Here is a 13,588-nt window from a genome sequence, read left to right as displayed (position 1 = left end):
TCAGAACAGCTTTTTTAAAACAATCAGCTGCAAGTGTAAATGGTGTCCTGCTTCCACTTATCCATATTTCCCAGGGAACCCATTTGTGATGTATTGTTTGTTGCTCTCTCTCAGGACAGAAATAAGCATTAAACATGGGAAAGTTAATACACTTTATAATGATAAACCAGGGGTTTAAATGAGCATGGAACTTGCTGAGGTAAAGTCTTTTACAGGCTTTTAAAGCTCTAATAAGATCACTAGCATGCATCTGAAACATATATGCACATTAAGCCCTGACCCAGAATGATTTCATTACTATCTCTATTATTGTTATGACTTTGTAAGTGTAAAGGTAAGTGTAACAGGGCCCATCTCTGCCCCCATCCTCTTTCCTTCAGAAACTGTATGGAATCCAATGTGTACTCCCTGAGAGCCTCAGGTGGAATTCTGGCTAAGTCAACTCACTTCCTGGCCTCTCCTGTCCCATCCTGCCCATCAGACACACACAGTGCAGAGCTGTGCCTTTGTGAGAACAACAAGGCTAGACTGAGCTTTCAAGGCACAGCTCTTCACTGAGGGAGGGAAGTTCCTGCAATGAGAGCTACTCACAATTCCTTTTGGTAGGAATGCCAACTTTCTGACTGAACAAAACCGAACACCCTTGCCCCGCCAAAAACGTCCGAGGCCCTACCCCACTCACTCCACCTTCCCCCCTCCCTCTGTCGCTCGCTCTCCCCACCCTCACTCACTTGCTCATTTTCACCAGGCTGGGGAGCGCTGCAGAGGGTCCCTTTTTGACCGGGTGTTCAGTTGAAAACTGGTCACCTGGCAAGTGGCAATGCTACCTCCTGGGGCTCCAGGAGAGCATAGGCTGCAGTAGTAGCTCAACCACGCTTTAAATAGCTGAGCCCCCTCACCATCACTTTGCCCCCAACCAGCTAATAGATGCAGGACCTGGGGAGCACGGACCCCCCACGACTCAGCTCTCTCCACTTCCTTCAGGGCGGCTGATGCCTTTGGCGGCACTAACACAGCATGGTACCTGCATTCCACAGCCAGACTGTGCTCGGTTCCCGTGCAGGGGTTCGAGAGGGGGAAGGCTTCCTGGAATCCCCTGTGTATCTGGTCAGGACTAAACATAAGTTGGCCCTACATTGGCAAGTAGCCCTACTACAGTATACATACTTTGTATTCGCTCCTCAAAACCTTTACATTTTACAAATCTGATCTTTCCCTCCTGCAGCTTTCTCTGCTTCTCAAGGTAAGTCTCCTTAATTGATCCTGGCAGCTGGAGTTCCGATAATACCAGTGATTATTTTTTTCCCCGTGTAGGTTTTCTTTGGCTCCATGATCATCTTTCAGGTTTCTGGGAATGCAATCACAATGTGATTTGCTTAGCAGGGGACTCTGTCCACTTAAAGAAAGCCTTCAAATAGTTATTAAAATTCAAGCTCATTTTTTCTTTTTTCTGCTGCAGAGAGGCAGCCTGTATGAAATCACAATCACATTTCTTATTCACACAGCAGATTCCGTCCCATTCTAATGACAGCTTAAAGCACAAGATAAAAATTAGACAATAGTTAAGATACATATATAAATATATACAGCCAGATCTCATCCAAACAATGGCTTATTATTTGATGAGAATCCACAGAGTGCTCAGCACTGCGCAACATAATTCAACCCTTGGACTCAGCTCAAACTACATGACTAAGTCTTTTTTGTGTCTCTCTTTCTCACTCTCGTCTCGACTTTTCACATATGAATCCCTAGGGCCTACAGGCCTTCCTATATGTAAATACTAGTCCTGGATCCTCTTCGCTGACCCAGTGCACTGTTTCCCAGCCTTCTCCCGCTTCCATCCTTCCCGAGAAGCATACTTCTTCGAAATGCCATACAAATGCCCCCTTTAAGAGTGTTAACTAATTAGAATTCAGTCCAACACTCATTGACTTCAGTGAATGTTTGATCAAGCCTTTAATGACTAAAACACCCCCAACAGAATAGATGATGATCATGGAACTACTGTCATATACCCCACACTACACTGTTCATTCACTCACTTTTGATCACATCCCATTTCCCAAACTCTGTCCATACCCTCAGATCCCAGAAAATTCCTGAGGGTTCTGAGCACCTCTCAGGAGATGCTCAACATCTTGCAGGATTGGGCCATTAGATTCTAAGATCTTCAAGGTCAGGGAGACATACTTAGCTTTATACATGTGAGTAGTTTTGTTGATTTCAATGGGTCTACATGTGTGCATAAAAATCAAGGATGTGATAAGTGTTTTCAGGATCAGAGCTTTAGTCTGTGGAATAGTCTCCAAAGGTGAATGGGGAAACCTAATATTTTGGGACATTTTAAAAGAGACTGGATAAAAGAAGGGGAGAACATATTGTAAGGAACAATTCTTCCCTAGCAGATGGATAGATTTAGGATTGAATAGGGTCTTCTATCATTCCATGGATTAATATATTCTGAGTAAAAAATATACAATTAATCCAAAAGAAGACAAAAAAGACTAAAATTATAGCTATCAAGACATCCTTCTGTGTTGAATAGTGGATCTAAATAATTCTAGTATTCATGGGCTTTAAAAAAAGCATTTCTGTGATGCAGAAAGATGCACAGTAACCTGCGCTGTAGCTCACAAAAGCTTATGCTCAAATAAATTTGTTAGTCTCTAAGGTGCCATAAGCACTCCTGTTCTTTTTGAGGATACAGACTAACATGGCTACTACTCTGAAACCTGTCATTATGCAAGGCACTGAATTTAGCCGTATGGAGTAGAAATCTATCAACTTCATGAAAAAACAATGAAGTGAGCTGTAGCTCACGAAAGCTTATGCTCAAATAAATTTGTTAATCTCTAAGGTGCCACAAGTACTCCTGTTCTTTTTGTGGATTCAGACTAACACAGCTGCTACTCTGAAACCTGAGCAATCCTATCACTGTTTCATTAAGTTCAAGATTTTCCCCCCAAAAGTAATTACCACTGAGTTCAACAAAAGAAAGATTGACAATTAAAGGCCATTTTAAGAAGTTACATACACGGTCTCTTCAATCTATTTGCCTTTTGGCAGAAAAAACATTCTGAGCATATAGAAATGCTGTTTGCTAATATCAATGGAGAAAAGTTTTTCCCCCCTAAGGCACTGACACATTTTAAAAGTAAATTGTTCCCTTTGAAGATGATTGATATTATCTGAATATCTTCCCATGAATAGGATAATCACTGAGGAGTATAAGCTGTCATGCAAACCACTTTCACTGAGAGGTTCACAATGGGTAGGATGATAGCTTTACAGTTCTATTTGTTAGCCACTAGCTTAACAATGTGCCAGGTTGATAGAGGCCACAATTACTCACCTGCCAATCTGCAAGCCATTTCTTCTAAGAAAAGGAAGTAAATGAAGAAGACTGATTGCCTAGCTAACCAGGGCCTGCGGATATAGGAGACAGCCGGTAAGAGCATGAATGCATTAAAATTTACTATGCAAACCTAGACAAAAGAATGCTGTTGCCTTGCAGGAAAGTGAAAGCTGTTGGGTGAATTGGGTGCTCTTTCAAGGCAAAAAGAGGCACCTGAGTGAGAGAGGATGAACGGAATACATTTGATTTGCATTTCTTATTGCTGCTTGGAGTTGTGAAGTTACAAGCAAGATCCTGAAGGTGGTAAGTTCCCCATCTCACTCCCTCTTGGCTGTTCATACCCAGTATGAGGGTCACTGACCATGTCTACACTATGGGTGCTACAGCCCCATAGCTATGCCGTTGTAATCTCATTGTGTAGAGACACCCTACAGCTACCGAAGCAGTTTTACCATCGCTGTTGGAACTCCATCTTCCTGAGCGATGGTAGCTATACCAATGGAAGCATTGTTACGTTGATCTCGATTAATCTACGCTGGATTTTTCGCACCCCTGAGCACCGTAGCTTTGTCAACCTATGTTTTAAGCATAGGCCATGCTGACAACACACATGAGCTGTAAACTTTTGCTGTCCTGATCTTTTTTTTTTGGAAGAAATGAAATCACCACTGACTGAAATATGATTGTAGGGGATTGGGGGCTCCCCTGAGCTCCAACCAAACTACAATTTGAGTTGTTTACAAGGTCCTTCCCCCATCTGTAGCCAGGCGTGATGGAACAATTTTTATAGTGGGGGTGCTGAGATCCACTGAATCAAACTGTAAATCCTGTATATAATGGCAACCATGTCCAGCCAGGGGGTGCAGCACCACCCCCAGCACCCCTAGTTCCAGCCTTATGTTTGTAGCACACAAGGGACTCTCCAAACAAGCAAAAAATAAAAGTCTTCTCTTTCTCTCTTTCCCTGGGGGTGGGGGCAGAAATCAGAGTAAAAGTAAAGAAAGGCAAAGGTGGTCTGTCTCTTAGGCAGTTTTTTGGGTCGCCCCTTTGGGGCTTGGCCTGTCAGCAGGTACAGTGTCTCTAATCAGGATTAGGGTCTGCCTCCAGCCCCTCCTCTTGGGTCACTCTACTTTATACCTGCTCTGCACAATCTCAGGGGGGTGAGGTCTGCGACTGCCTCCCTCTTTGCTGATCTGCCTCTGCAGTCAGCAGGCTCTGTGGCCTGGTCTACACTAGAAAAGTTGGCTTAACTACATTGCTCAGGAGCCTGAAAAATCCACACCCCTGGGCAGCGTAGGTAAGATGACCTAACCCCCAGCATAGACAGCACTAGGTTGACAAAAGAATTCCATCGACCTAGTTACCACCTCTCAGGGAGGTGGATAACCTACACCAACAGGAGAATCCCTCCCATCCGCGTAGGAAGTGTCTACATTGAAACTCGAATGCAGCGCAGCTGTGCCACTGTAGCGTTTTAAGTGTAGATATACCCTGAGGTACAGCAGTCTTCTTCCTGTTTATCACCCCTTCCTATGGCAGGCTTTCCCTTATTAAGCTCCCCACCTCCATCCCCACTCCAGGGAGAGCAAGCCTTACAGCTGTACCTGGTTAGTGCTGGCTGAGTCCAGAAGAGCTTGTTAGCCCCAGCTCAGCTTCAGAACTTAACTCAGGTTTAGAAAAATTCAGTGACTCAGCAATTAACCTTGTCCAAATCTGACCCTGCTGTAATTTACCCTGGATTACTGTACACCAGATACAAATTCATAGGCAACAGAACACAGTGAGATAAAGGCCAAATTGTGAAAAAAAATGCCACTTGTGCTCACCTGGACACTCATTACACAATGAATCAGTGGCTATGTTACCCAGGGGTTTCAGAGCCCAAAGCAGTGATAACTTAACAGGTTTTTTTCCAGGGGGCATCAGGAATAAATTAATGGGGACACAGCTCCTCCATCTAATAAATGATTGATACAAACCAGACTGCTTTTACCTAAAACTACTTTTTATTAGGTCACAAGCACACACACATATGTGCTATAGCAATAGATTCAGAGCACCCCAAACTATAGTTACCCAAGTCTGAGATGGTTTTGACTGATCAACAGCCAAGCTTCTGGGGACCCTCCTTCCATCCAGCTTCTGGGGAGTTTAGGTGTCAGCTCGTTGCCTGAAGAAAAGTTCCCTCCGACTGTTCCAAAGTGTATTCTTTTACCTCATCTTTTATAGCTAACTTAAATAAAGCAGGTAACTCATGTGACTCACTAGAAGTCACTCATAGTATCCTGTAGTGCAGTGGTCCCCAAACAGTTGGGCCCTAATCCTCCCCACCCCTGCTCTGCCCCCAGCTCTGCTCTGGCCTAGCCTTCAGCCCCAGTGGCCCCAAGCTCCCAGCCCGGTTCCCAGCCCCCGACCACAGCCCCACTCCCAAGCCAGTTCCCATGGGTGGGGGCAGACAGGTTCCATTTTGGGTAAGGGGGGGCATGATGGAAAAAGTTTGGGGATCATTGCCCTCGTGGGACAACAGTTCTCCTAGTTTCAGCAAATTGCTCATTATTCCTTAACAGCAAAGCATTTCTAGTATTTCTAGTCATAACAACAATAAAGCATATATGTCAGGGACAGTTAAACCAAGGTCACCTATCTCCACACTCCCTTCCATTTTTATGGCACATTACCTTTCTGTCCCATCCTCCCATTCTGATTAGTAAAACTGCAATCACGCAGCTATACGGCCTTGCCTCTCAGAGTCCTAACAAATTATTTCTAGCTATGTGGTATTTGGTTTTCAGCTAGCAATGGCTGGACACACACAATGGCTGAATTTATGTCAAGCTTAAATTTTCCCACAACAGCTATTTACATAAGCTGATGCCAAGAGCAAGATCCACATTTTAAAAATCCACTTTTCTTTTATTAGTAACTAAGGGACAATCAGTAGTGCTAGATCTCCCTTATTCCATTACACTTCTATCCACCTCTCATCATGGTTCACTCAATATTCACCAGTTGCTCCTTTTTACACTATTATTCTTATTTATTATTTGTATGATTGTAGTGCCAGTCATAGGCCATGACCCCATTGTGCTAGGTGCAATGCAAACACACAGAACATTCACTTGGCTAAAAGAGTAAAATCCTACACATTATATTCCAATATCCTATTCAAAGATACTGTACTATCATTCACAAACAATATACTCCCATTTAAGTGCCTGCATTCTACACGGCTCTGTTAAAGATATTTTTCTGACTGTATAAAAACAATGCTTTTTTTTTTTAACTTTCATCAAAACTATTTTAAAAAAATACTATTGTGTGTATTTCCTTAGGCATTATTTAAAAGGAAATTACTCAGCTTAGCTCACTTCATATATTTGTCCATTACTCTGAAGTTCCATACAGACTATATCAGTTACAAGAGAAGCATCTTCAAACAATATATTCTCGACCTCTCTGTGAAACTCAGCTCACCCATTTGCCTTCACTGTCTAGAAATTTAGCATTATCCTTGACCCTGAACTCACACTTCTACTAGTCCAAATTCTAGCCTGGCTAGTGCTGCAAGGGATAGCAAAGATGCTGGCACTTGCATTCCCTCCTAAGCAATTGTACTGAGCAGGAAAGGATTCCAGAGTGTGGCTCCAGAGGGACACATGGTCGGGAGAACTTGGCTATCTGAAAAGGAGGATTATGTGCCACTGGCAAGCAAATGTTGCTGTCTACAACCTAGGTGCTAGCTAGCTGGAGGCCTGGATATAGTTTCTGAGCCAGCAGACAATTCCATCTTAGGGCCACACTGAACAGGCCAGTATAGTAGCCAGTCTCCCCACCTAATGTTCTCTTAGCAATAGGGAAAGATCCTGTCTTGCTGTTTGCAAGGGGGTGGGGCACAAGTCTCTCTATGCTCTTTTTCCTCCTGTTGTGCAGTAGTAAAGTAGAGGACAGGATCTAATCCCAAATTCGAAAAACCTGTGTATCACCACTCCTGCAACATCACCTGTGCATGCCATTTCTTTAGCACCACCTCTGCTGAAATATTCATCCACATCTTAATCTCCTCTCTGCTTAACTATTGCGGGTCCTTTCTCAATAACCTCCCTAAGCTCAGCTCTCCAGACTCCAGTAACTGCAAAGTATTGCAGACTTTCTATCCTCAGAATGCTCCATTAGCTTGCCATGCAATTCAGGATCCAACTCAGAGCTGTTCTCTCGTCCTCCTGGCTTTGCAAACCGTTCTCCATGGACTGTCTCTAGCATTCCATATGGGTCTGATTCCTCTCCTCTTTCTGTTCCCTCCCTCTGTGGTCTAGTACGAGCCTCCTTGTTATTTCTTGCCACTAATAGTGCAAGCACCTTCTCATCTTAAGTTCCTGCCATGTGGAACAGACTGTCTCCATCTTTCCACCTCATCAATTCTCCATCTCTTTTCAAATCTCAGTTGAAAATATATATTTTCTTCCCGGCTTATAACTCTTAATTTCCATCTTCCATCTGTTATTGGCCTTATGCTTGAATACTTTAATTCATTCACCATAGAATGTCTTTACATCACTGCGTTCTGTAATGTATACCCAATACTGTCTTGCACTATGTAGCTCCAAGAGGCATTTTGGGATATGCCCTGCATGACAGATTCAGTATAAAATATAGTTGCATTGTATTGTTTTGATCTTCCTATAAATCAGCATATAACAACATATTTATAACAAAGACACAGCTCGAAAATAAAGTTTGTACATCGTGTGCTTACAGTAAACTCCTGATAAACCAACTTCCATAGGGTACATTGAATTAGATTGTGTAATGAAAGTTTCAAACAACCTTTGAAATCAGTGTGCCTAATAGACTTTGTGACCGAGGAGCACGCTCAGCGTGAGAGGAGGACTGGACATTGAAATATGTGCAGAGGAGACGGGGGAAAGGATGGATGGGAGAAGGAGATTAAATGAAGATCAAAAGAAGAACAGCTGATTGATATTTTTCAAAAAGGGGGGAAAAACCATATCATGCTGACAGATAAATACACCTGCATACATCAAAAAACTACTTTTCCATGTAAGCCACTTCTGTAGTTGTCACATGGATGTTGTGTGACTGTGAATGGAAGGCAATCTTTCTATTAAGATATGGTCCATACCTTGAAAATGTGAGAGAACTCCATGCCTAATGCATATCTTCTTGTTTGTTACTTCCTCATTGTCAGGTAAAGGCTGTCTTTGCCTGTAAAACAAAAAGAGTTCTGTGCAACTTGAACAAGACAGGCAGGTCTGGTCCCCAGACCAGTTGTGCTGTTCACTTGAAAGCTGTTTCCTGCAACCACTGGAACAATACGTCCTGTCATTTTTAATATTGTATTAACTATTGAAACAAAAAACACTATTGAAACAGAGCCAAATATTACATAACAATGTAATATGTCAGTTAGAACTGAATTAGATGTGGTCTATTGGATAAAGATGTTGAACCTTCTGGGAGAATATTTCGTCTTTTGATCACAGATCATTTTATGCTGCCTTTGCCCTGGGTCACCAAGGTAACACAAAATCATACATGAAACTGGACCAAAATTCTGACATATGTTATTGTCCATCAGAAAGGAAAACATCCTGTGCCCTCAGCAATTTTTCTCATTAATAAAATACAGCAAAGTGCACAGCTCAGAGTACACACAGTGCTGTACACAGAAGTACAAGTGACAGATGTGAGCTGACAGAAAAAGGCCCAGGGAGTATAAACAGAATCCATTTGGCAACTGAGAGGGGCCTGTCCCAACTCGCCTTGTTTTTACAGTTGAATTTTATTTGTCATGGAAAGAAGATTCATGTCAAGAGTTTGGGATGAGCCTCTCTCAAGGCCAGCTTGACCAGAACAAACTAGGGATTGAGCCTGGGGAAGAAAGAATGCAGGGGTACAACATGTTCTCACCTTCTCTGAGCTGCCATCTCATTCTCCAAAAGCTCAGCTTTCAGTAAAAACCAAAAAGGTAAGTCTCTAGTCTTTATGGTTACAAACAAAAAAACAAAAAGTGAGCAAACAAACAACAAAAACATACCTTCAGAATGTGAACAGAGAGCAACTAATGGTGTCCTATCCTCCTGACTTGGCAGAAAGCCTGAAACAATAGCTCTGGGAAGATGAATAGTTCCATTCATCTCAAAGGAATTCTAATGCTGATGCCCAGTGATGATGATTTAATCCTGTCTACATTGACCATTTCCTACTCATTAAAGGATGTAAGGAAGGAGAGAGAGGATCATACTGTGAAGATCTTGCCAAGAATATGTATATCTATTATGAATTTGCTATTCCCCAGCCATTGCCAGGTGTCTTGGAGATTCTGGGCAGATGTCAATCACAATGTCATGTCAACACAACACTCTCTCAATAACTGTCAAGCTATCTAGAATGGCGCATGAGCAGGAGTACCAAGCTCAGGGCAGACTGTGAAGAATCAGGGCACAAACCCCAAACTGGTTGTGAATTCTATACTTAGATTTCGCCAGCCAAGTGTCAAGTGTGAACTCCTTACGCACTACAACAGCCTTAACATGGAGTCACAGACAGTCCCCTTTTGTACTCTGATCTATCTTGCCATCCAGGCAAGCTTGCCTTTGTGATAGATGGTCCCTTATACCAAAAAATCAAAATATTCAGGTTACTCCCCGTCACTTACCCGAGGTCAAGTGCACCCTAGATCTGTCACCAAAGATAACACTTGTAGTCAATCCAATAATAAACGAACAAAAGATGTATTAACTAGGGGGGAAATAAGAGCGTTGTTTACAGGTTAAAGCAGGTAAACATACACACACACAAATCAGCTACAGCCTTAGGTCCCAAAAACAAAACAGAAGCTGCTGTAATGTGGAAGCTCCATATGCCGTTTAGGGCTGACCCAGGCTAAACAGCTGGGGAACTCTTCCTTATGCTTAGAAATCTTTGTCCCTCAGTGTTCAAGCAGCATAGAGATAACAATTTCTTCTTGACAAGATTTCTATTCCCATCCTCCCAGAGTTCAAGCTCATGGGATGACTGCATTGGATTTCTCTTCATGGGTATGGTGGGGGTGGGGGGGAAGCAATCAATGTCTTTGGTCCATGTTCCACAATGGCTTGTCTGGTGTCTATGGGCCTTCTTTTTTTGGAGAGAGATGACATATCTTGTGGTAAACTAGCATTTCACACTTAATAATGCTTCTCTCCTGACTCGGTTTACAGTTTCAGAGCAAATAATTTTATCATTACCAAACACTTAAATATTACCTTATAACTTGGGATACAGACAAAATAAGTAAGATTAATATGCTCTGTGACACTCTCAGATCAGATACCAGCTCTTGCCCAGGCTGCAGCCATTAGCTAGGAACTGATAAACTCATAGCAGGAGACCAGATCGGGTCACCTGTATGTTAGTTTTGCTCAAAATAGGTATTAGTCTTATAAGAATATATTTAGCATTTAGACTCTATGAAATGCTCATAAATTAATCTCACTTGTAATGTCGGTATTCCATGCTATAAGAAAATATGTAAATTTTGCTTTATAACTTTAAAAGTGTTTGCTCTGAACTTGTGAATCCAGGCAGGAGAATTGTCCTTCCCTCTCCCCCTCCCCACCCATCCAGATGGACTATCAAAATCAGATGGGCCATCAAGAAACATCAGGAATCTTGTCCTGTAGGCTTGGAAGCTGAATGAAGGAAATAAAACAAAGCCATAGGAAAATTTTCCATCTTTTTGGCTGTTTGAACTCTGAAGGGCCAGAGACTCTAAACTGCAGTCAGAGATCCCCAGGGACAGCCTCCTGTGTCTGCCTTGAAAGACACTTTGAACTGACAGATCACTACAACTCTGTCACTTTTAGGATTTAGATGGTAACTCATTTGTGTGTATATGTTTGCTTGCTTTGACCTATAAATAACTCTTAGTCCTTTTTCCTAGTTAATAAACCTTTAGATGGTTTATTGCAGGATTGGCTACAGGCATTGTCTTTGGTGTAAAATCTAGGGTGCCAATTAATCTGGGGGAAAGAGACTTGTCTCTTGGGACTGGAAGCAACCCAAATGTGGTATGATTTTTGGTGCAAGTGACCATTTATCATTAAGCTCAGTTTGTCTGGCAAGATAGCTTGGAGAATCTAAGGGGCTGTCGGTGACTCCACAGTAAGACTATTATAGTAAACCAGGAGTTCACATTTGTTACTGGCTTGGGGAAATCTAATTATAGAACATACCACCAGTTGGGGGTGTCTGCCCTGAGGTAGGCATTCACAGTCATGAGCCACTGCAGACTGTGTAGCAATTGGCATAGTCTTGGCAGGATTCGCATGCAACAGGTCAATTGGTTTTAAAGATCAAAACCCAATGCTTTTCAAAAGTTTTAATTTGATACTGAGAGTGTTTAAGGGTTAAAGATTAGTCACAATGAGTGAATCACAGTCCTATGAGGGTCTTGGGACAAAAGACCTTGAGCATTTGTGCTCGCAAAGGGAATTATCATTTAAGAGGAAAGCCTCAGATCAGGAACTGAGAACTTTGCTCATGAGCTATGACCAGGCATCCAAGGGTCCTGCATCCCTGAACATTTCAGGGAAACTGGCCAGGCTACAACACCTGGAAGCCCAGAAAGAACATGAACATGATATAATAATGATGGTGGAGTTGCAGATCAGGGAAACTGAGGCAAGTGCCCAGCAACGATGCATGGAATGTATGGCAGCAGTCAAAGCCAACAGTGAAATGGAGGAGGAAGCCTAACAAAAAATGCATAGAGCAGCGCAACTGAGGAGAGAACTCATGCATTGCAGCTCAAAGTACTGAAGCAGCACTTTCAGACTCTGAGTACATCCCTTCTTAACAGCAGGGAGCAGGAGAAAGCCTGCCCAATTTATCAAGAGACTGGCTGCATAGAAAAGTCCCTGTCCACCTTTGAGAGACTGTGTGGGATCCATAAGATTCCAGAGGAACTGCCATTGACCGCTGTCACAACAGCGAATAAGGTCAGCAGTATTTAGCCCTGGTACCTCAAATACAGTGCCAGACAAATACACCTTCTCCAGGGTACAGCAACAGCAGGGGCTGCAAACAATTTCAGATCCCTGCAGCCTGCAGAGAAAGAAGCAGTTCCTCCATGCAGAACACCGTGGCCCAGACCACAGGGGAAGCAGGCTGGTCTCTGCCATCAGTACTCTAGTGACAGAATACAAGTCTTGTTAGTCAGAGCTCTGTGCATTGGAGGGGTTTTGCAATCCCCATGCCCTTACGTGGAGCAGCCATTTCTAAGAGGCTGCTTCCCAAATGTGTCAGACAGACTCTCCAACAGGCCACCAGCCTTGGTTCACACTGACCTGAGGAATCTCCTGCAAGATTGTCAGTTTTCTTCTCCAGGCCAGGATGCTGAAGCACTGGCTGGTTGTTGTTCAGGTGGGACATTAATTTACGGACTGTTGCACTGTAGTGTGGTCCAAGCACAGGACTTAGAACCAGAACAGAGTCGTAATCAGCCTCCTTTCTAGGGGAACTCTCCACTGCTCCATCTCTGTCCGTCCCTCTGTTAAAACGGGGCTGATTTCTTTGATGTGTATCCAGGCTCTTCCTACTGACAAGACTCCAGATCATGTTCTGGTGACTTCCCCAGTTTCCCTCTCCCAGCCATCCAAACTGCAGCTGCTGACATGATCTTCCTCTCCTGGTGCTGACTTTCCCACTTCCCCAAGTCTGGCTCTGGCTGCCCTTTTTCCATGTCCAGTTCAGACTTCTCCTTCGCACCTCCAAAGCCCCCTGTGCAAACACCTCCCTGTGCCAACATCTCCACCTCAGTCATCCCCTCCTCCCATCCCACTCCCATCTTACTGTCACTTTGTCCCACAGCATCCCCTGCTACCGGGAAGGGCCTAGCAATCTCATCTCAGGCTCCCTTTTCTATTCATTCCATCAGACAGACCCAGTTGCTCTTCTACACTCCTAGAGTGACCCCTTTAGCTTGAGTGAGAGGGGCTTGTGCTGAAGGGCCCTGGTTCAATCCCCACCAATGCCCGTGGTGTCTATAGGTGGCCATGGTTTTACTTACCTATCATTGTAGGTTGTTTAGCCCATTCCTGGCCACGTGTGGAACATCTGCTGCTGTCCACCTCTGTGATGTAGGTCCCTCATCCACCCAAGGACATGACATATCAAGGTCAATCCATCAACTCCCATCCGGTCTTCACCTCCATGACAGACGGTGAGTCC

General features: G+C 43.5%; 1 long non-coding RNA gene across 1 annotated transcript; it reads right to left on the bottom strand.

Moving 5' to 3' along the window:
- Positions 1–861: 861 nt before the first annotated feature.
- Positions 862–13,588, bottom strand: LOC142070809 (uncharacterized). The gene is made up of 5 exons (XR_012666736.1): positions 13,428–13,588; positions 12,706–12,953; positions 8,499–8,581; positions 3,356–3,429; positions 862–1,348 (listed from the first exon to the last, which is right to left on the bottom strand). It is a non-coding gene; the product is annotated as an uncharacterized LOC142070809 (long non-coding RNA).

Source organism: Caretta caretta, chromosome 2 (genome assembly GCF_965140235.1).
Source record: "Caretta caretta isolate rCarCar2 chromosome 2, rCarCar1.hap1, whole genome shotgun sequence".
Taxonomy (NCBI): Eukaryota; Metazoa; Chordata; order Testudines; family Cheloniidae; genus Caretta; species Caretta caretta.
The sequence above is the reverse complement of the archived record's forward strand: the minus strand, read 5'-3'. Positions and strand labels throughout refer to the sequence as shown.